The sequence below is a fragment of the Juglans regia genome, chromosome 8 (genome assembly GCF_001411555.2).
Source record: "Juglans regia cultivar Chandler chromosome 8, Walnut 2.0, whole genome shotgun sequence".
In the NCBI taxonomy this organism is placed as follows: Eukaryota; Viridiplantae; Streptophyta; class Magnoliopsida; order Fagales; family Juglandaceae; genus Juglans; species Juglans regia.
Genome location: NC_049908.1, coordinates 25,410,439 through 25,432,237, shown reverse-complemented (window position 1 = coordinate 25,432,237; position 21,799 = coordinate 25,410,439). Strand labels below are relative to the sequence as shown.

General features: G+C 34.4%; 1 protein-coding gene and 2 pseudogenes across 3 annotated transcripts in view; 1 reads left to right on the top strand and 2 right to left on the bottom strand.

The window, feature by feature from the left end:
* The window catches only part of LOC109020518 (non-functional pseudokinase ZRK2-like), a 29,736-nt gene extending 12,463 nt beyond the window's left edge, over positions 1–17,273 (bottom strand). The window contains exons 1-3 of one of the 3 annotated variants that reach the window (XR_002000948.2): positions 17,043–17,273; positions 15,041–15,197; positions 14,257–14,888 (exon numbers count right to left, since the gene is read on the bottom strand). The gene's annotated coding sequence lies outside the window, so the exon portion shown is untranslated. Of the gene's footprint in view, positions 1–14,256; positions 14,889–15,010; positions 15,198–17,042 lie in introns of those variants that run through there. The other 2 variants (XR_002000947.2, XM_035693583.1) reach the window with 2 other exon arrangements.
* On the top strand, positions 4,987–11,224 carry LOC109019291 (annotated as a pseudogene).
* Positions 11,619–13,620, bottom strand: LOC109020517 (annotated as a pseudogene).
* Positions 17,274–21,799: the final 4,526 nt, after the last annotated feature.

The window sequence follows — 21,799 nt, the reverse complement described above, 5'->3', positions numbered from 1 at the left end:
AATACTTCCAGCTTATTTACATTAATTAAGGAAAATAAAGCAAAGAAATATGCAGAACTTTATTTATGTACAACTTGAAAATTGGCCATATGCATATATATTATGTTTAAAGTTTATGATCAATTAAATTTTCATGTTTAAGATTAAATTTTTATTTCATAAATTATAATAACATTATTTAATATATAATAATAATTTATATTATTATATATAAAAATTATATATAATATAAAAAATATTATATATAATATTAAAAAACTAATTTAAAATATATATTATATAGACCCGATCTAGTCCGAGCCTAAAATAATTATTACGCTCGCGTATTATGCAGATGATTATCCCATCCTTTATGTCATTTATTGGTGATTGATGAAGTGAGGGTTTGAATTCTAGGTTGGCACGCGAAGGTTGTCGATCTTTTACCCTTCTCCAACGGGCTTTTGTCCTCTAATCCATGGGCTCCGGTGGGTGTGGGCTCAGTCTTGCATTTGTGTAACACCTTGGTCCCGGATGGGTCGGAGAAGTACTTCTTGTCACTTCAAATCACATCTCACCATACAAATATAAGCTCCAAATTCCTAAGTACACATATATCTCAATGTATAAAACCAATTCTTACAAAATAATTAACTAAAATACCACAAAATTTTAATATAAATGTCAACCTCTCAACATGCTGTCTCATCATAACACGACAAACTTACTTAATAACATTCTCTAATCTTGTCCATGTTCTCTAATCTCGATCCACAAATAAAACAATCAAATCATCTAGAAAATATTGTAAAGATAAGGAGTGAGTTATCACAAATTCTGTAAACAGAAAATATATACTAGTATGTAAATATGAACATTTATAGAGTTCAGAATGCATAACATGAGCATTTATAGAGTACCCTGCTTCCATTCTCTATAAATACTCTCTCTCTCTCCCCCTCTCCCTCTTTCTTCTGCATATTCTTAACAAGTTCTCTCTGTCACGAATTATTTCTCTTGCCCATGAAAGTTGAGGGACATTTCGTGGAAAGTAAGGGGAGCCTTCCTCATTATTGTAGCTTAGAGGATTGCTAATGCAGCTGGTCAACGGCAATCTGTTTTCTATGCGGCAGGTCATTCCACGAATTGGTTCCCTCAATCACACGGCATTCAAATAGTCGAGTTGTATTCCATGGCCATTAACAATTTAAATATAAAATTAAAAAACAAAAAACTTTAAAATAGACTAGATTTTCTATAGTTATAGCGCGTCATGACCATGACCTTGTCTTTCTACTACTTCAATCACACAGCATTGAAATAGCCAAATTGATGAAGAACACTCTGGGCGAGTTGCATTTATTCACCCACTAAAAGTTGAGCTACGTTAATTTTTAATTGGAGATGTAAACTCCCTGATTTAAGGTTAATTCTTTTTAAAATCTATTTTTTTTAGATTTTGTCTCATTTTTATTTTTTCAAATTGTGGAATGATTTATGATTTTTCATTTTATTTTTCTCTGCAGGGAGATGCCATGTGTGCATCATATTCCCATTAATATTAATATATATTAATATTAATATATTAATATTCCTTTAAAAATATTAAAAGATGTTTTAAAAAATATTTAAAAAAAGTGGAATTTACAGAAAAATTTTCTTGGAAAGTAACAAGTGAGCAAAATATAATAAACAATTTAACTTTTTCAAATCTCAAAATAATAATAATATTAAAAAATAATATTTAAACAATATTTTATCATCTCAACTCAACTCACTTCAATATTCTAACAATAATCAAGCTACAAGGAGCCTTTAGATGTTAAGATGATTTCACATCATCGGTTAATCTGTAAATAGTAGTGTTCTATATATCTCATTAAAATGTGTTTAAGTGTAAATAAATTGAAATATGTGTTTGAACGTATAAAATAGATTGAGATGGATTTAACTTTTTTTCGGGAAGTTGAGATATTACTTGTCATGAGAAGGCCATCAAATTGTCTTGCTAGTATCTCACTACAAGAAATCTGATTTTTAGCGTCACATACTCTAGACGCAAAAAGGCAAAAATTCTGACGCAAATAAATATTTCCATCCATTCTTCATCGACGCAAGGGAGACAATAATACTCGCTCTCAAATGTACTTTAGCGTTGATTATAAATAACGTCGCTAGAAGACATCATTTGTGTCGTAATATGGCGACGCAAAAACTCGATTATTTAATCGCAAATGATGTTGGTTACAGTAACAAAATTATCTGTTTGCGATGATGTTATGGTATTGAAAACGTATAGACGCAAATCAATTCTCACACCCGATAGCTCAAATCGACGCAAAAAAGACCAAATATATTGACGCCAATGATGATTGCCATCCACGTCTCAAAATCACATTAGCATCCAATGTTAATATTGTCGCAAATTAGACTATTTGCATCGTAATATTACGATGCAAAATTAGAATTTTTTTAGTCGTAAATGATGTTGGATGCTGTGGCAAACTATCTATTGGCGATGATGATATGGCGTCGTAAAAACATACAACTGCAAATCAATTCTCATTACTGGCAGCTAAAATCGACGTCAAAAGGCAAAATATTTTGACATAAATGATGATTTCCATCTACTTTTCAAAATCACTTTAGCGTCTAATGTCAATAATGACGCAAATAAATTGACTATTTGCATCATAATATTACGACGCAAAATTAGAGTTTTTTACTCGCAAATGAAGTTGGATACAGTGACGCAAGTAATTATTTGCGACAATATTATGGTGTAGTAAAAAATTCAAGTCTTATTACCGACACATGTATATTTTTAATCATCTTAAACGTTTAAAAAAATAAAAATCATAACATCATTAAAAAATATTTCCTTAATCACTCAATAAAAAAAAAAAAAATGTCTAGACGCAAGTCTCGATGGCTATATAATTTTCCTTATGTAAATGTACCAAGTTAGAGTGTTAGAGTTATGTACCATGCAACCACAACATTTTATTATTATTACTCTTATTGTTATTCTTCTTTTGAGCCAACACAAACTTTGTGACTAGCTTTAGTTATATTTGTTAATAAATCTGCAAATGATTAAATAAGATTACTCGACAAGCACGGTCAAACTCATATTCTACTTGATTCTTTTTATTAAATAAGCCTTTTTGTATATATAAATCCATGACTGATTATTAACGATACAACTCGTATAAACTCCAATCATACTTGTATAAATTTATATAAACACGAATAGCTTTGTATTTGTTCATATTATAATATATGTTGTTTAATTCTTATGAAAGTTCAATGATATATATAAACTATTTAGTTTAGTTGTCAAAACTTGTAGATGAAGAATAATGCGAATACAAGTTTCGTGCAGTCCATTTAAAAATAAAAGTGAAACCCGCTATTAAAATATAAATTTTTATGATATCATATATCACAGATCAAGTTACATCAAATATGTAAAAATCAGAGAGAAGTAATGGAGTAAATAACATTTCAACTAATAAATTAACATCCAATTCTTTTTTACTCTTGTAAATTTTGACTTATTGCAAATGACCCTATTTTGAAGTTTCAAAGTTATTCAATCCCATGATTCTTATTTTAACATTACTTTTAATTGTAGTGCCCCCAAGATTTTTTGAAAATTCACAATTCTATAAATATAGAAAATGCCCCCCCAACAAAAACTTATAATCCCCATATGCTCTTTAAAGTTGTCTAAAATTTCAATATACCTATAATGCCTCTCTCTAATTTGTTTCATATAGTCCCAAAATTTTGTATAATTTCTATATATTATCTATTTTCATGGATGTGGTCTCACCAAAATTAAATTAAAATTAAATTTAGGAGAAATAATAAACTTATTAATTAATATGGATCCCAAAGTTTTTTGTTATATAATATAATTAGGTTTCTTAATATGGAATTTAAAGTAAAAATAAAAGCAAAATCATTTAAGGCTAATGATTTATATGAAAACTTATTAGGTTTCTTAATATATGATATTGAGCATCGGTAGCCTCCATAGCTTTTTTAAGGGCATTGAGCCCCTCTTGTAGTTGATTAAATCTGGTTCATTCTGCCATTTTCTTCCCAGGATGAGTTTCTGGATACCACTTGTAACAGGTCCGATTGAATCCACACAGAATAAGTAAACTCTCTTAGAGGGGAGTGCCTCCAGAAAGATAGAAGAGATAGAGACGTAGAGATAGAGAAGAGGAAAACTTATGGTTTTTTCATTACTATTCAGATACCTTCCACTATTACGTCTGAGTACATATAATCCCTGAAATTGAAAACGGCCTGTGGCCTCCTAATGGATTCTTAAAGAACTGAAAATAAAGAAGTAAATAAAACAGTAATTAAAATAGATGAGAGCCCAAGACTCCCGCAGCCCACTATTTCTCGTAAGTGACTAACAGACCATGGGATCAGATGGCACAGCCCACTACTTCCAGCATATCTTCATCCTACTTAATTATCTACGGATCATGGGCTCAGATGGCCCAGCCCTCTAACTCCCAACACATCTTCAGCTTTGACTTCACTTCAGTTTAACACTCCAGTTAGACTTCACCCACGTGCACTTCAGACTTAGGTTTCGGTCTCTCCTTTCTCAAGACCCTCCAGCGCCGCACAAGCTGCCTTCAGCCATGGGTGTTACGTTGAAAACTTGCGACGGGGTGACCTTTATTCATTGAGGAACATCAGCCATTCCTCTTATATGTAAGTTTGCTTTAGTTCTTCCCTTTCAACAAAATTGGGAGTTCCAAAACCCCAACCTCTTGATAAGAAAAAGGAAAGTCTGTCGACGATTTGTCTGATCTTTCTCCTACAAGGTTCAGCTGTGAGTATCATTATGATTCTGTTGAACTTTAGATTGGTTGATTTGCAATAGGATCTGTTGTTCTTGATCCTGATTACACGGTGCCAATTATGGCAGGCCAAAATCACTTGGTCTCTGTTTCGAAAGTTACTAAGCATCACTGCAAAATCTACACATCGAACACAATCCAACTGTGAGTAACCTGACCGAGATTTCTTTTTGTTATTTTTATTAGTCGTTTTTCAATTAAATGTTAAATTCTAAACGAACTGGTCTCACGAAGATAAACTTGATGTAACATCCCGTATTTTAGTGTATTTTTACTGAATGAATTATTTTTATGAATTCAAAATTTATTCTCTTGTTTTAAAATTATTGGATTTTTAATTTGGTTATTTTTATGATTTTTAATTTGGTGAAAATTAATATTTTATGTGCTTTCTTAATATTTATTTATTATTATGCATTTAAATTGTTTTTCATATTTAATTAATTACTGTGGGATTTAATTATTTCAATTTGACTTTACCATTACGTTTAAATTATTTTATTTCACTAACTGTTTTAAAATCGTTTCCATTGAATCATTTTCATGACCCAAATTATGAAGATTGGATCTCATTTTTTTTTCCTCTATTTTTCTTTTCCTTTTCTTTTTTCTATTCTTCTTTTCTTTTTTCTTTCTTTTCTTTTTCTCCTCCTGATCTTCCTTCCCGCGCGCGAGTTCTTCTCTCTCTCTCTCTCTCTCTCTCTCGCCGTGCAGCCGTTCCTCACCCAGCCCGCCGCCGTCGCGACGCCGTGTGCGACACCGCCCACCCCATCGTGCTCCCCACCGGCCGGCGACCTCACCCCTCCAATCTCAGCCTCCCTTGTGCCGCCGTTAGCCACCACGAACCCATTGAAGCCGCGGCGTTCCATGCACCACTGCGCCGCCGTCGCGCCACCTCCGGCCACCATCTTCCTACCACTTCATCCCCGACCTCTTGGCAACCCAATGGACCCAACCCCGGCTCCGATCCGCCACCGGTAAAGCACAACCAAGCCCATCTCCGATTTCGGCATTCTTGGCCTAAAAACACCCATTGCGCCGCCACCCACGGCAAACCACCACCACCACTAGCTTCACCGACCTCTCTAGGCCCTACCCTATCATTTTTGAGTCTTCGTTTGTCTCCTTTTGAAAAGTGGGTCTCTGAGACTCACGGCCACAGTATATTTGACACTGTTTTATTGCTGTGTTGCTGCCTCTTACAACTTCGTGATCTTTCGAAAATTGCTTTATAGCGCTGTAAGTATTTCTCCAAGAATTCTTGTGAATTTAATGTATTTTTGCACTAATACATTTCACTGTATTTGAACTGTTGATTGGTTTTGCCAGACTGAGTCCGAGGAGTACGGGAGTCGGATGGTTTGGTGAATGGAGTTGTTTGGTTGGATTTGTTTGGGTTGATTATTGATGGTTGTTGATTAGTGTCGGTACATGTACATTTTATGGTATCATGCATGATCATGTTTCTAAAGGAAAATTGGGTTTTCGTGTATTGCATTCATGTTCATGTGTTTATGAAAACTGAGTTTTCATGTGAGAATGGAATTTGGGTGCGTGTGTATCACGACCCCAAGCCGAGATGGGGTATTATCTCGATGGAGCTCCTCTGGTTACTCGGGAGCGGAATATACTGAGTAACGTCCCCTGGATTGTCGCTTGGCGACAATGGGATCGGACGAGAGATTCGTGTCGACTCCGTGGTCCTTCTGCTAGCGGGGACTAGAGATGCTTGGCTACACACGCTGGGCGCGGAACTGGGCATCGCTCGTTGCGTAGTGGGTGCTTGGCTACGAACGCGCTGGGCGCGGAACTGGGCATCGCTACGAAGCCAGGACGTGCGGATGGTTCCTAGGGGAGGCCATAGTGCATAGGGTAATAACGGATTAATTGGCTATTTTCTAGAAAAATAGTGTGTGTTGGATTTTATGTAAATCATTTTCTGGGAAAATGTTTTACGGATTATTTTTGGGCCAAATGAGATTTTGGCGTGTGTTGGAAAATTATCATTTTCGAGGAAAATGACGTTTTGAGGAAAATGCATATTTCATCATATGCATGCATGTTGGTTGCATTAAATGCATTTTATTCCTGAGGATTATTTGAGTTATACTTACCTGCGGTACCATTATGTGGTAACGCAGATTTTGATGCAGATGAGGAGGAGGAGGGCGAGCCTGAGGAGACGGCTCTGCCCGAGGAGTGATTTGAGATCACTCATTTGTATTTTGGTACATGTGTTAAACTTTATTTTTAGATGACTATATAACTGCTTTTAAACTTCTACTGATATTTAAATTGTATTTTAAATTCTGGTACTTAGTAGACTTAATTATCCGCTGTGTTTTTATTGTACACTATTGCATGTACACACACTTGGCACTTTCATTGGGATGTGTGACCGTGTTGTCATCATCCTGGCGTCTCGATTCCCGTGTTTCCTTACATGGGGGTCGGGAGCGCCACACTTGAGTCTTTAACTTGTTTTTTAAGAGGTTTTGTTGCAATTATATATGCGAGTTCCTGAGTTAGAGACCTTATGTTTACATAGTCGGAAGAGTTACAACTCTTGTCTAGTTTTGTTAGAATCTTGGCTTCTGGATGGGTTGGTAATCTGTTGGGAGGGATTCTTAATTGTGTATCGGTTTGATTGAGGGAAATAACAGGGAAGAGTGTCTAAGGGAAACTAGTTCACAATGAACATGAGATCTCACAAAATACCAGAACCTATAAACAATTGAAAAGAGGCAAACGTTTGGCAGAACAGACAAACTAATAATGTTAAAGTAGACAAAGGAGTGGTCAAAGTTGTTGTCGTTGTCTAGCTTGAGAAAGTTATTTCGAGGGCTTGACGGAGCAGATTTTATCTGTGACCATTCGTTAATACTATAACTTCCTAGCCAAGTATGGTACATATCATCTGTTTACCAAGTTAGCTTCTTAGTGATTCCTGTTTTCCACGATTCTTGTACTGACAGTATAAAGGGCAAACGTATCTTGAAAACCCGGTTTTAATGGTTAGCCGAGTTATAAAAATATGGTCTGGAATTGCACTTGGATGCCATGTCAGATTCGCCATTTAACTGTGGGCAATGAGTTTTAGACGATGTTGGAATCGAAATGGGAAGCTTTGGGTTCTGCTTAAGTTTTCAATTTTGGTTGTGACTTTGGGTTGTTGTTTTGTGAATTGGCAATTGAATGATTTTTTCATATGGAACTGGATGTTTAAAGTTTTAGCAGATTGTTTTTGAATGAAACATTTTTCCTTTCGTTAGATTTTGGGCTTGCCATGTTTTGTTACCGAATTCCAAATTTCTCGACTCTAATTGCCATAAGGAAGGTTTTGTGTGACTATATCAGTTGCTTTGAGAAAACCGTGAGTGCATAGGGTTGTATTTTTATTCATCCAGAAGGGTTCTCTTTTGAAGTTATATTACTCTGTAAGTTCATGAGTAATTGGAGCATTGATGTTTTCCAGAATGAAAACTTCTGAAGAGAGAAAAACTGATTGTGTGAGTATTGACTGGATGGGCCCCATTCTTTACTGGTTCCTGCTATAGGAGTTATGTTAAATGACGGACACGGTTTTCTTATTATTTCTTCTTCTACATATTTTTCCAGGAAAAGACATGGTGGATGCAGTGGTACAAGTTTTCTTGGAAAAACTGCTTAAAGCTCTTTCAGAAGAGAGCCGCATTTTGAGCGAGTTCAGGGATCAATTTGAAAAATTACAGAGTGAGCTGGTATTAATGCAAAGCTTCCTCAAAGATGTTGTGAGTCAAAAGAGTAAGAAAGAAACTGTTCGAACGATCATGGACACTCTGCGAGAGCTGGTTTTCAAAGCAGAAGACATACTAGCAGATTGCCAACTACTGTCAAGGGATAAGGACCTCTTCTCCACTGGATGGCTAATGTGCATCTATCCCACAAAGTTTCCATGGCAGATTAGACTGGAAAGCGCCTCAAAGAAATCCATGAAAAAATAATAACCATTAAACAAGACTTTGCAACTTATCTTGGTGTCCCCATTTTAAACCAACCGGAGCCTGTGTATGGTTGCAATGACTTGTCACAGAACTGGAGCTCTCCTGTATATGATCATACGCAAGTAGTAGGATTGGAAGATGACAAGAGGAAAATAAAGAATTGGTTGTTTGGAGCAGATGATGGGATATTGGGATATTAGGAATTGGAGTTGTTGGCATGGGTGGACTTGGGAAGACCACCGTTGCACATGAAGTTTTCAATGATAGAGAAATAGAGGGACGATTTGAAAGAAGAATGTGGGTTTCTGTTTCTCAAACTTTTACTGAAGAAGAAATTATGAGAAGCATGTTAAGGAACTAGGGAGATGCAAGTGTGGGAGATGATCGAACCGAATTGCTGAGGAAAATAAACCAATATCTCCTAGGGAAGAGGTATTTGATTGTAATGGATGATGTGTGAGGCCACGACTTTGCTTGGTGGTACAGAATTTCTGAAGGATTGCCTAAAGAAAATGGAGGCAGTGTCATTATTACTTCCGGAAATGAGGAAGTTGTACGAAAGATGGGAATGTGGGAAGAAAGAATCCACCGGCCTAAATTCCTATCCAAGGCTAATAGCTGGTTACTGTTTAGGAAGATTGCATTTGCTGCACGAGGAGGTGAGTGTCCTTAGCTCGAGGATATTGGGAAGGAGATTGTAGATAAGTGCAAGGGTCTTCCTTTGACAATTAAGGTAGTTGGAGGAATGATGCTTTATAAATCACCCCGATATCATGAATGGAAGCGAATTTTGGACCATTTTCGTAGCGAATTGAAAGAAAATGATGATTCTGAGAGAGGCTTGATGGCCTCACTTCAATTGAGTTGGAGGAATGATGCTTTATAAATCACTCCGATATCATGAATGGAAGCGAATTTTGGACCATTTTCGTAGCGAATTGAAAGAAAATGATGATTCTGAGAGAGGCTTGATGGCCTCACTTCAATTGAGCTATGACGAGCTCCCACCTAACCTGAAGTTATGCTTCCTTTGTTTTTCACTTTTCCTAGAGGATTGTGTCATAACCAAGGAGCAGTTGGCCTATTGGTGGATTGGAGAAGGTTTTGTTCCACTGAGAAGTAACAGGTCGACAACTGAAGCTGGAGAAGATTGTTTCTCAGGGTTAACAAATCGATGTTTGATAGAGGTTGTTGACAAGACATATAATGGAACAATTTCTACTTGTGCAATTCATGATATGGTTCGTGATTTGGTCCTAAAAATCTCAAATGATGACGCATTCTTTAGAAAAGATGGCATTGGTTGTCATCATTTAGGGATCAAAAGTGATTTGGATCCAAAGTTGCTTATTGCTAATCGAAAGTTGCGGGCATTGTTGTCCACAACCAAGACTGGGGAAGTGAACAAGATTGCCTCGAACTGCCAAAGCACTTTGTCAATCTCGATATTTACGGGTGCTGGATGTTTCTAAATCAATCTTTGAAACACCTCTCTCAAGTATTCTAAATCATATTTGCTCCCTTCAGCACTTAACTTACCTCAGCTTGAGCAATACTCATCCACTTGTTCAATTGTCATCTTCAATTGAGAAGTTTAGCAACCTTCAGATTATGGACGTGAGTTATTGTCAAAATTTGAAAACGCTTACATCTTACATTGTGACTTTTAAGAAGCTCAAGGTCTTATATGTCAGTCATTGTGGTTCACTTGAATGCTTGCCTAAAGGCTTGGAAAGGCTTTCGAACCTTGAAGTGTTATTGAGTTTTAGACCTGCCAGATCAGACTAGTTGGAAGGCTGTCGGATTGGTGAGCTAATAAACCTAACTAAACTCAGGTCATTGGTATTACAAATTACTCGAGCTGATGAGATTGGAGATAATGAGGTCAATGCATTGGTGAATCTCCAAGAACTGCAATATTTGTCAATGAGTTGTTTTGACAGTAATAGTGATGGTAACGACCTCATTCCCAAGGTTGACAAACTATTTCCCTCACAGCAACTCCATGAGTTGTGTCTCCAATATTATCCCGGAAAGATAAGTCCCAAGTGGCTTAACCCCATATCACTTCCTATGCTAAGCTCTCTTTCAATCTCCTCTAGAGATATTGTAGAGGTTCATGAGAGCTTTTGTGGGGATGATAATATTTTCTGGAAAATAGAGGCCTTGATGTTGGAATCTCTCTCTGATCTGGGAGTGGAGTGGTCGCGGCTACAACAAGTTATGCCACCATTAAGAGTTGTCAATGTAAGTTGGTGTCTAGAGTTAGAGTCATTCCCAATTCAAGATTTTGGATATAAAGGCGGCGTCTGGAAGAAGGAATAGTACATGAGCTAAAACTGAGGAAGAAAAAACCTACTCTGAAAGTAAATTTAATTTTCTTTCTATTGATTATTTTGCTCATAACATTAGTGCCACTAATTACATGTAAAAAGGGACTGCATATAGGTTTTACATTATTTGTTGTCATTGTTTGAGGATTTCTGGTTTCTGTATGTTGTAGCAAATAAATGAGGGCAAAACCTTTCATGTTTTCTCTTATAAGTCTCATAGAAATTTTCGACACTGTTCCAAGGAAAGCAAATAGATAGATTTCTATAACGCTGACAATAAAATTATAAAACTAGCTGTAAATGAGTTTTTCTTTACCCTCCATTGTCTAAATCTTTCATATGAGATGCACCCGAATTCAGTGAAATCAACTCTGTCTAACTTGACATTTGGAAATGTATGTCACAATTATTTTTATTTCGTCTACATATTTTTATTTATTTCGTACGTTGTGCATTTTATGATTGGTTTGCTGTGGGGGAAAGAGTTTGTCAACCTTGGTAATGAGGTCGTTGCCATCACTATTATTGTCAAAACAACTCATTGACAAATATTACAGTTCTTGGAGATTCACCAAAGCATTGACCTCATTATCTCCAATCTCATCAGCTCGAGTAATTTGTAATACCAATGACTTAAGTTTAGCCAGGTTTATTAGCTCACCAATCCGACAACCTTCCAACTGGTTTGATCTGGCAGGTCTAAAACCCAACAACACTTCAAGGTTCGAAAGTCTTCCAAACCTTTAGGCAAGCATTCAAGTGAACCGCAATGACTGACATCTAAAACCTTGAGCTTCTTAAAAGTCACAATGTAAAATGAAAGCGTTTTCAAATTTTGACAATAACTCACGTCCAAAATCTGAAGGTTGCTAAACTTCTCAAGTGAAGATGGCAATTGAACCAGTGGATGAGTGTTGCTCAAGCTGAGGTAAGTTAAGTGCTAAAGGGAGCAAATATGATTTAGAATACCTGAGAGAGATGTTTCAAAGATTGATTTGGAAACATCCAGTACCCGTAAGTATCGAGATTGACAAAGTGCTTTGGCAGTTCTTGAGGCAATCTTGTTCACTTCCCCAGTCTTGGTTGTGGACAACAATGCCCGCAACTTTCGATTAGCAATAAGCAGCTCTGGATCCAAATCACTTTTGATCCCTAGATGACGACAAACAATGTCATCTTTTCTAAAGAATGCGTCATCATTTGAGATTTTTAAGGTCAAATCACGAACCATATCATGAATTGCACAAGTAGAAATCGTTTCATTATATGTCTTATCAACAACCTCTATCAAACATCGATTTGTTAACCCTGATAAACAATCTTCTCCAGCTTCAGTTGTCGACCTGTTACTTCTCAATGGAACAAAACCTTCTCCAATCCACCAATAGACCAACTGCTCTTTGCTTATAACACAGTCCTCTAGGAAAAGTGAGAAACAAAGAAAGCATGACTTCAGATTAGGTGGGAGCTCGTCATAGCTCAATTGAAGTGAGGCCATCAAGCCTCTCTCAGAATCATCATTTTCTTTCAATTCGTCATGAAAATGGTCCAAAATTCGCTTCCATTCATGATATCGAGGTGATTTATAAAGCATCATTCCTCCAACTACCTTAATTGCCAAAGGAAGACCCTTGCATTTATCTACAATCTCCCTCCCAATTTCCTCTAGCGGAGGACACTCACCTCCTCGTGCAGCAAATGCAATCTTCCTAAACAGTAACCAGCTATTAGCCTTGGATAGGAATTTAGGCCGGTAGATTCTTTCTTCCTCCACTCCCATCTCTTGTACAACTTCCGCATTTCTGGAAGTAATAATGACACTGCTTCCATTTCCTTTAGGCAATCCTTCAAAAATTCTGTACCACCAAGCAAAGTCTTGGCCCCACACATCATCCATTACAATCAAATACCTCTTCCCTAAGAGATACTGGTTTATTTTCCTCAGCAATTCGGTTCGATCATCTCCACACTTGCATCTCCCAAGTTCCTTAACATGCTTCTCATAATTTCTTCTTCAGTAAAAGTTTGAGAAACAGAAAGCCACATTCTTCTTTCAAATCGTCCCTCTATTTCTCTATCATTGAAAACTTCCTGTGCAACGATGGTCTTCCCCAACCCACCCATGCCAACAACTCCAATTCCTAATATCCCATCATCTACTCCAAACAGCCAATCTTTTATTTTCCTCTTGTCATCTTCCAATCCTACCACTTGCATATGATCATATACAGGAGAGCTCCAATTTTGTGACAAGTCATTGCAACCATACACGGGCTCCGGTTGGTTTAAAATGGGGACACCGAGATAAGTTTCAATGCCTTGTTTAATGTTTATTATTTTCTCATGGATTTCTTTGAGACGCTTTCCAGTCTGATACTACCATGGAAGTTTTGTGGGATAGATGCACATTAGCCATCCAGTGGAGAAGAGATTTTTTTGGTTTATTTAACACAATTATTTTGACAAACAACGATCTCAAAAATTTTGATCCTTTGATCTATCGTTGAATAACACTCTTTTTAGGCGTTCTACTGAATTAATTCAAGCATTGGCTATATTTTTATCAACATTTTAGCAGTGATCGGGGACCATCATGACTGTTCTGCCTCCATGTAAATTATGCTAGAGATAATATCAAATCCAGTCAAGTTCTTAATGATTCTTAATTTGATATTATCTCTAACAAAGTCGGCCATTTTATTTCCCTAGTAGAATGTAGAGTTGATTGGGAATTACCCAATTTTCCACTGATTTATAACTCTATTTTGGTCCCCAAGTGGACTGAGTAGTAATTTAGAAGATGGTAAATGATGGGTTTGCTGGTTATAGTAGAATATTTTCCTCTTGAGGTCTGTTGTTTAGGTAACTGATTCAAATCCATAATGCAAGATTGCTTCTGTTTCCTAGCCAAATCGCATGTTATATTGATTTCATTGTTACTGGTAACCATTTATGATTGGATTTATCTGAAAAGAAAGAAGCTGAGAAACTAGAAGGATTAAAAAAGCAGAGGAATGGAGAATACAGGGAGATTACTGGTAGATTTCTTGGGTGAAGCTAACAGTAGAAAAGAACTGATTTGTCATTTCTATTGCTGCAAAACTCATTTATCCTAGTCATACATTCTCTCTCATTTAGTTTAATCTCATACATTCTCTCCCTCTCTCTACCCTAATTGATACACAAACACGTGTGCACTTAATGTTTGAGTTTCAAAGTTTGTGTATTCATATAAAATGGATTACTACATAGGATATCATTTGAAGTCCCTTGTGTCAAGGCATATTGATACAAAAATCAAACTGTGCACTTCGATACACTACTTAGTAGCACCTATAGTGTGTCTGTGATGAAATTGTCTTTTCCTCCCAGATCATGAAAACCAGTCAACCTATCGACAACAATTCCTTTCCTTAAATTAAACATTTTCATACAAGTACTTTGATGAAAAGGATTGAACATATCTGAAGTCATAGAAGCGCTCGCTAAGGCATATCAGCACAGTAAACCTTAGGATAACCATTGAGATGTGCATTCAGCATTCCATTTTAAGTATTGTATCTAAGATTGCACCTTGGCTTCTTAATCAGGTCAAACCAAGATGCGAAACCTCCAAGCTCATGCTCATGCTCTTGAATACCAATTCAGTCAATTTTGATGGCAGATATTCCCTCTCTCTAGGATACAGTGTCTTTAGTTTACTATTTTCATCGGGGGCGGGAAGAAATATTGATTGGTACAAATAAACTTATAAGTATCAAGTGAAAACATAATAATTTTCTGTGACTAGAAAAATCCAAAAATGGTATCATTAATTCATAACTGAAGACAACAAAGAAACTTAGATTTTTACCGAGTGAAAAAGAATCATGGGATAGACCTCTCAATTTGTCTGAGTTCTTTGGTAACATCAACCATGATTGGTCTTTTGATTGGATCCTCCACAATGCAACTGAAGGCAAGGTCCATTTCAACTTACAATTGCTGTTCCACACCAACTCTTCCTTCACCTGCCAGGATTTCAGGATCCAAAATCGTATTTATAGGAGAATTTCTAAATTGACTTAAATATTTTATTTTTAAGAAAAAATCATAACATCATTTTAAAATATTTAATCAATAAGTGAAAAAAAAAATCAGTAAACTCTCTCAGAATTCATCGGTGACTTCAGCATTATTAGAAGAAAAATACACAATATTCAAATAGTCAAATTGGTCAAAATCATACTATTGTAAAAATAAATAAAAAACTACTACAACCACAAAGAGATTACATAAAAATAAATCCATAAACTGACATAGCTTTATGTGATCCGTTAGATCTACTAAACTAACTTTACAATCTGACATACTACATTAAGTCACATTACTTTGTAGATTTATTTTTGTATATTCTCAAACAAATAAATAGAGTAAGCTGGGTCATGATTAGTGTAACCATTCCTCCCAGCCCTAGAGTTGCTCTAGAAGTCCTCTCCTCAACAAAATGAGTTTTAACTAGTTTGTTTTTGTTTTGATCTCTGTTATATGTTTATGTTTTCTACCTAAGTTGGTTTAATGACGGAAACATAAATGTAGATATCGTGAAAAAAATGTGGAAAGAAACGGCTTGGGGAGCAAATGAATTTAGGGGAAACATAAACTTAGTGGTTGCACTTAGGGGTGTAACAGGTCCAGTTCAAAGGTGCTTTGGGATGCTAATATTAAATGCTTATCAAATGCTTATTATATATATATATATATATATATATGCTATCTGCAATGATTTGAGTCTTGATCACTCTTATATTACAGCCATAATCATGAAGAAGAAAACAACAACAACAACTACTACTACTAGTAGGAGTACTCCTGCTGCAATATATAAGAGAAGAAATTAATACACATTGATATAATAAGAATAATGTATTATTCAAAACTAATGTGGAATCCATGACTCAATTAATGCAACAGCTAGTGAGGCAACTTAGAACTTCTTGCTCTCTCTGTTCAGAATTGACCAAGTAAATGCATTTAATTCACAGAGTATAAAACCTCATGTTTTCTAGTCATAGTTTTCTTTCTTGTTTTAATTGAGATTGTGTCCAATATATTGCAGGACAGCAAACAAAAGCTTTAAGAAAGATTAGCCTAGCTTAAAATGATGTCCAATACATATCTAAACCATTAGCAGAGCAACAATATGTCAGTACTTGTGTTGTCTATCAAGTTACAGAAGTATCATTTTTTTATAGGTAAGTTGATATTATATTTAGTTGAACCAATTGTTGAATAGGTAATTGAAACCAATAAAAGGAGCTGTTATGGTAGGCATTTTAAAATCTTCAACTTCTAATAACTCCAATATTACCAATTTCTACTACAGAACTCTATTATTGATTGGAAGAGTTATCATGATTTTAAATAAAGTACATACGAGTTTAGTATCAAATCTGTTATAAGAAAATGGATTCAACATCATCTAAAACTTATGCCCACGATCTAGATCTCACAAATCCAGATCCAGATTTTATTATGAGACTCTGTGGATATGGATATTTTCACTCCTCCCTACTAGGTCTCACAAATCCAGATCTAACCCATAAAAACACTACACAAAGATTACTCCATTCAAACATTCACATTAAAATAAACACAAAATCAACAGAGAGAACAAAAACCCAGTCGTAGAAAGCAAGCCAATACCAGAAAAATAGCAGATCTAGCAAAATAACAGCATATAACAGACCCAAATAAATAAATAAAACCCCATGTTTAAAAACAATCCCAAAATAGACCCTAATCCTTTCCCACATGCTTACAGATCTAAAACACTGTAAAAAAAAAAAAAAAGATTTCGAAGTGTAAATACGAACCTTTGGTTTTTGTCAAGTAGAAGACGACGGCCATGAGGAACAGATCTTCGATCGGCAGAGGAAGAGTGACAGGAGCTAGGGTTTCAGCACGAGAGAGAAAGAGAGAGAGAAGAAGATGACGGAGCCACGGCCCACAAGTGAGAAACTCGAAGAGAAGCGAGAGAGAGAGAGAGAGAGAGAAGAAGAAGAAGAAGAAGAAGAAGAAGACGACAGAGCCTAGTGAGAAACAAAAACTCGAAGAGAAAGAGAGAGAGAGAGAGAGAGAGAGAGAGAGAGAGAGAGAGAGAGAGACGGCGATGACCTAAATCAAAGGGCTAAGGCAAATTGAGAGGAATTATTCTATCTCCGTTGGGGCCTTCGTGCGCACGAAATGAAACGATTCGTTTTATTTAAGAGCATTTCATTTATCTCATAAACAAAGCTCTCCCTCTCACGTGCTAAGTGCCAACCCACCCACGCGTACGCACAATACTGTCTCTCTATCTCTATTCTCTACGCAGATGATTTCCAAAGCCCCCACTGCCATGCTTGTCTTTCCCTGCCCATAGTTATTTTTCCTTGCTCTAAGGTCTCTCTTTCTTTTTTTTACCTCTTTTGTTTGTTTTGTATATTATTTTTTTACTTTTCGTTTAAATATGTGCAGAGTTATAACACGCCTGTTGCAAATTTTCTTTTTCCTTTCTTTTGGGTTTTGATTGATTGTGAGTATGTGATTCATTGATTTTGTGATCTTTCTTCTGATCGTTATGGTGGAAAGTTATGATATGCTTTGAGGTTTTCGTTTTTTTGTTGGCAAACATTTTTACCCACTTGAAAAATTACGATGTGGAGTGGAATTCATGAGCAGTAAAATGCATCGTATTACTTGAGGTTTTTCCTTTTCTGTTGGGGTAATATTTGTAAATTTTTTAGAAAATAACGATTGGAATTCTTGAGAATAGTTCGATTATTATGTGGTCTGCGGCCAATGGAGGAGAAGATGACGTCGATTGTGTCGGACGGAGCTCGGAAAGTGACCGACGGCATTGGAGTTTTACTCTAGGCTGTCTTGATCTGGTCTGAGATAAGAATGAGAGACTCAGAGAGAAAAGAAAATGATGTGAAGTGGGGGATATTTTTGACATTTGAACAAAATTATTATAAAATTACTTAAGCACCCTCTTCATGCGTACGCAGGCCCCCAATGGAGACTGTACATAGCACGGCTTAATTGAGAGAGAGAGGGTGAAAACATAGGGTAGTGATACCCTTACCACGCTATACTACCGATCTACTATGGATTTATTTTTTTAATTTTTTCCTCTGCAGCTCAGGACTTCATAAGCCCATTTCAGATCACTTCCTGTCAAAGATTTGACCGAAGTTCAGAAAAAAGTGTTAGCTTCTGACAAAAAATTATAAAATTCCTTTATATTAATATTCAAAGCAAAATTGTAGTTCACGAATTTACTTTATCATTTTCACCGTTCATCTATATAATTTTATTTTTAATTTATTTATTTTTTATTTAATAATTAAGAATATAAATTTTAGTATATTGATATTTTTTTTATTTTTTAAAAATATTTAAGAAATATGAATAAAAATAAAAATAAAAATAAAATAACATGTAAAATTTATACTAATTCACATGCTCAATCGTATATTAGAAATGTGAAATTTATATTAGAAAAAGGATAAGGTTAGTCTTCTTGCTATTGCTTACATTTTTTTTTTTATTTTAGGATTAGAAAATATTTTTAATGATATTGTGAATTTTTTTAAATATATTTAAAAGTATTAAAAAAATAAATGTAAAAAAATGAAAAAAAAAATCAAAATAATTAGCAGTAATTAGCAACTACTGTTGTGCCGCCCTAAATTTTAAAAAAATAATACTCTTATCATTAGTTCTTACAGCTCAATGTTACTATTAGAATTTTTTATTTTTCTTTTTATTTAATTATTTATAAATTATTTTTTAATAATATTGTAATTTTTTATTTTTTATTTTTAAATATTTAAAAGTGTAAAAAAAATATATGTAAAAAAAATAACAAAAAAAAAAAGGATCAATTATACTTAACTGTGGACGTAGCAGTAGCACAAAAGTAAAGTAAAAAAAAAAAAAAGTTTTAAACCCATTTATATATGTCAAATCTTACCGAAAATGTGTAGAGAGAGGAAAGGATAAAACTGACAGTAAATTCTGAAGTGAAGGGAGCGTGCAGCACTGCAGAGGCAAAATAAATTAAAAAATAAGCAGATAGTAGAGTACAGCGTAGTAAAGGTATCATTTTCCGAAAACATATCGTATAAATGTGGGTACCGGCTTTAAGTCACCCGCATCCGAATCATATAGGTCTAGAATTTATAATTGGGCTGAAATTTGGAACCGGATTTCGGATCGGGCCGGAAAAAAATTCGATTCGGATAAACAGTCTAAGTTTACTTGGCATAAACATGTCCAAGTGTGGTGACTTGGATCTCATTTTTAAGCATGCTGTGAGAGATCATTTGTATTGTTTGGTGGTAGCATTTTTCTTCCCAAAAACTTTGGATATGACATTTTTGGTTTATTATTTGAATGTCTTCCTTTTGTTACCTAGTGTTCCTAATGAAATGTTGGGACATGTTGTTGACTTGTCATTCTTTTTTATATGAACTGTGAGGAACACAGCTTGGAAATGTAATTTCTCTTGTTGTTCCATAAAGCGAAGGATTGGAATTTATCTCAAGGTGAGTTTTGTTCCTATCAACAATTTTGGCACTATAATTTTGGTGTGAGATTAAAAGACTACGTAGCTTTTCTTAGTATTCAAAATTTTTATTTTTTGCAGGATCTCTTTCAGTCAGTCAGATCGCTTGAAGTTGCTACTGGTTTGAGATTAAATCATTGATAGAAGACCATGCTAATGATTTTGTAATTCATATATTGTAATTATGTATTTTGTAATGTAATGTATAAATAACAAATAATGTAATATGTAGTGGATTGCATGTATTTTAGTTTTTCATTTTTATATATTTTTATTATTCAAGACAATGTTAGTATTATGCTTTTTAACTTGACTTAGAAAATTTTTTCATAAAATATAGGCTTTTATAAAAAAAAATACACAATATTCAAATGGTCAAATTGGTCAAAATCATACTATTGTGAAAATAAATAGAGAACTACTACAGATACAAAGAGATTACATAAAAGTAAATCTACAAACTGACATAGCTTTACGTGATCCGTTAGATCTATTAAACTAACTTTGCAATCTGACGTACTGCATCAAGTCACATTAATTTATAGATTTACTTTTATATAATCTCAAATAAATAAATAAAGTAAGATGGGTCATGATTAGTGTAATCATTCCTAGCCTAAGGTTGTCTTTAAATCTTAAAATCATCTCCGATGATCTGTTAATGTGTAAATATGAGTGTTTTATATATCTTGTTAAAATATATTTAAATATAAATAAGATGAAATATATGTTTAAATGTATAAAATAAGTTGCGATGAGTTTAACCTTTTTATAGAAAGTTGGGATATTACTTATCATGATTTCGGCATATATTATTGTTGAAAGGCCATCGAATTGTCTTCCTAGTGTCTGCACCATTTATACATGTTCAAGAGATTTACAAATAGACATTTAGCTCTTTATAATATGAGAAGTGATAATTCTATATCGACAATTAAATAAATAAATAAATAAGCATATTTACCGTACAATAAAATATTTAATAAAGTATATCATTTTCCATCGATTTAAAGTTTTCAAACAAATAATGATTTTATATGGTATTAAAATATCCGAAGTTCAAATCTTATAAAATATAAAATAGTTATTCTATTTGCAAGTTAATAGGCAGAAAGATAATCAAGGTCACTTACGTGCTCAGATTTAATTGATTTGTAAGATTTAGATTTTCAAACTTCTTTCAAATCAAATTATGTCATGTGTTTTGTTAAATATGTTATCCACACCAACTTATAAATAGAATTTTCTTATATAAATATATTATAGAATATATATCTCTTCCCGTCGGCTTAAGTTTTGAGATATCGTGATTATTGCTAGCAGGCCAGACCAGATTTGCTATAATTAGGTTCACACCTTATCTTGGTCAAAAAACAGATAATATAAATCCGATAGAAATCGTTAGAAAACTCAGCATTTGAAGCTTTAAAATCTCAATTTTTATTAGCCTTGATAGAACTAAGAAGCTTTTACATTTTGATAGCAAGAATGTCCATCACATTAAAAGGATACAAATACTGCTGCCCATGTTTTAGCGAAAAATGCTTTAGAGTTACACCCTATTTGGATAGTGAAAATATTTTATCTTATTTCATTTTATAATTATAACTTTCTCAAATTCTTACATAAAATATAATAAATAATTTAACTTTTTCAAATTCTTAAATAATAATAATATTAAAAAAATAATATTCTAATAATATTTTATTTAATTTTTAATTTTTATCTCAACTCATCTCATATCAACTCACTATCCAAACGATACCTTATTGGAGGATAGTATTGATTTTGAGGAGTGTCCTCCTTTGTATTATTTCCTTTATTTGACAAAGTCTATCAATAAATCATATTGTTTCTCCAAAAAACCTATTTTCTCCAATAATATAAAAACAAAATAAGATTAGACACTACTATTTTTAAAAAATATAAAAAAAAAAATCAATACACTAATAATCACTTCCTTAACTATTAAGTAAAAAAAAATTAAAATATAAAAGGTGTCAAAATTAGAAGACAAAA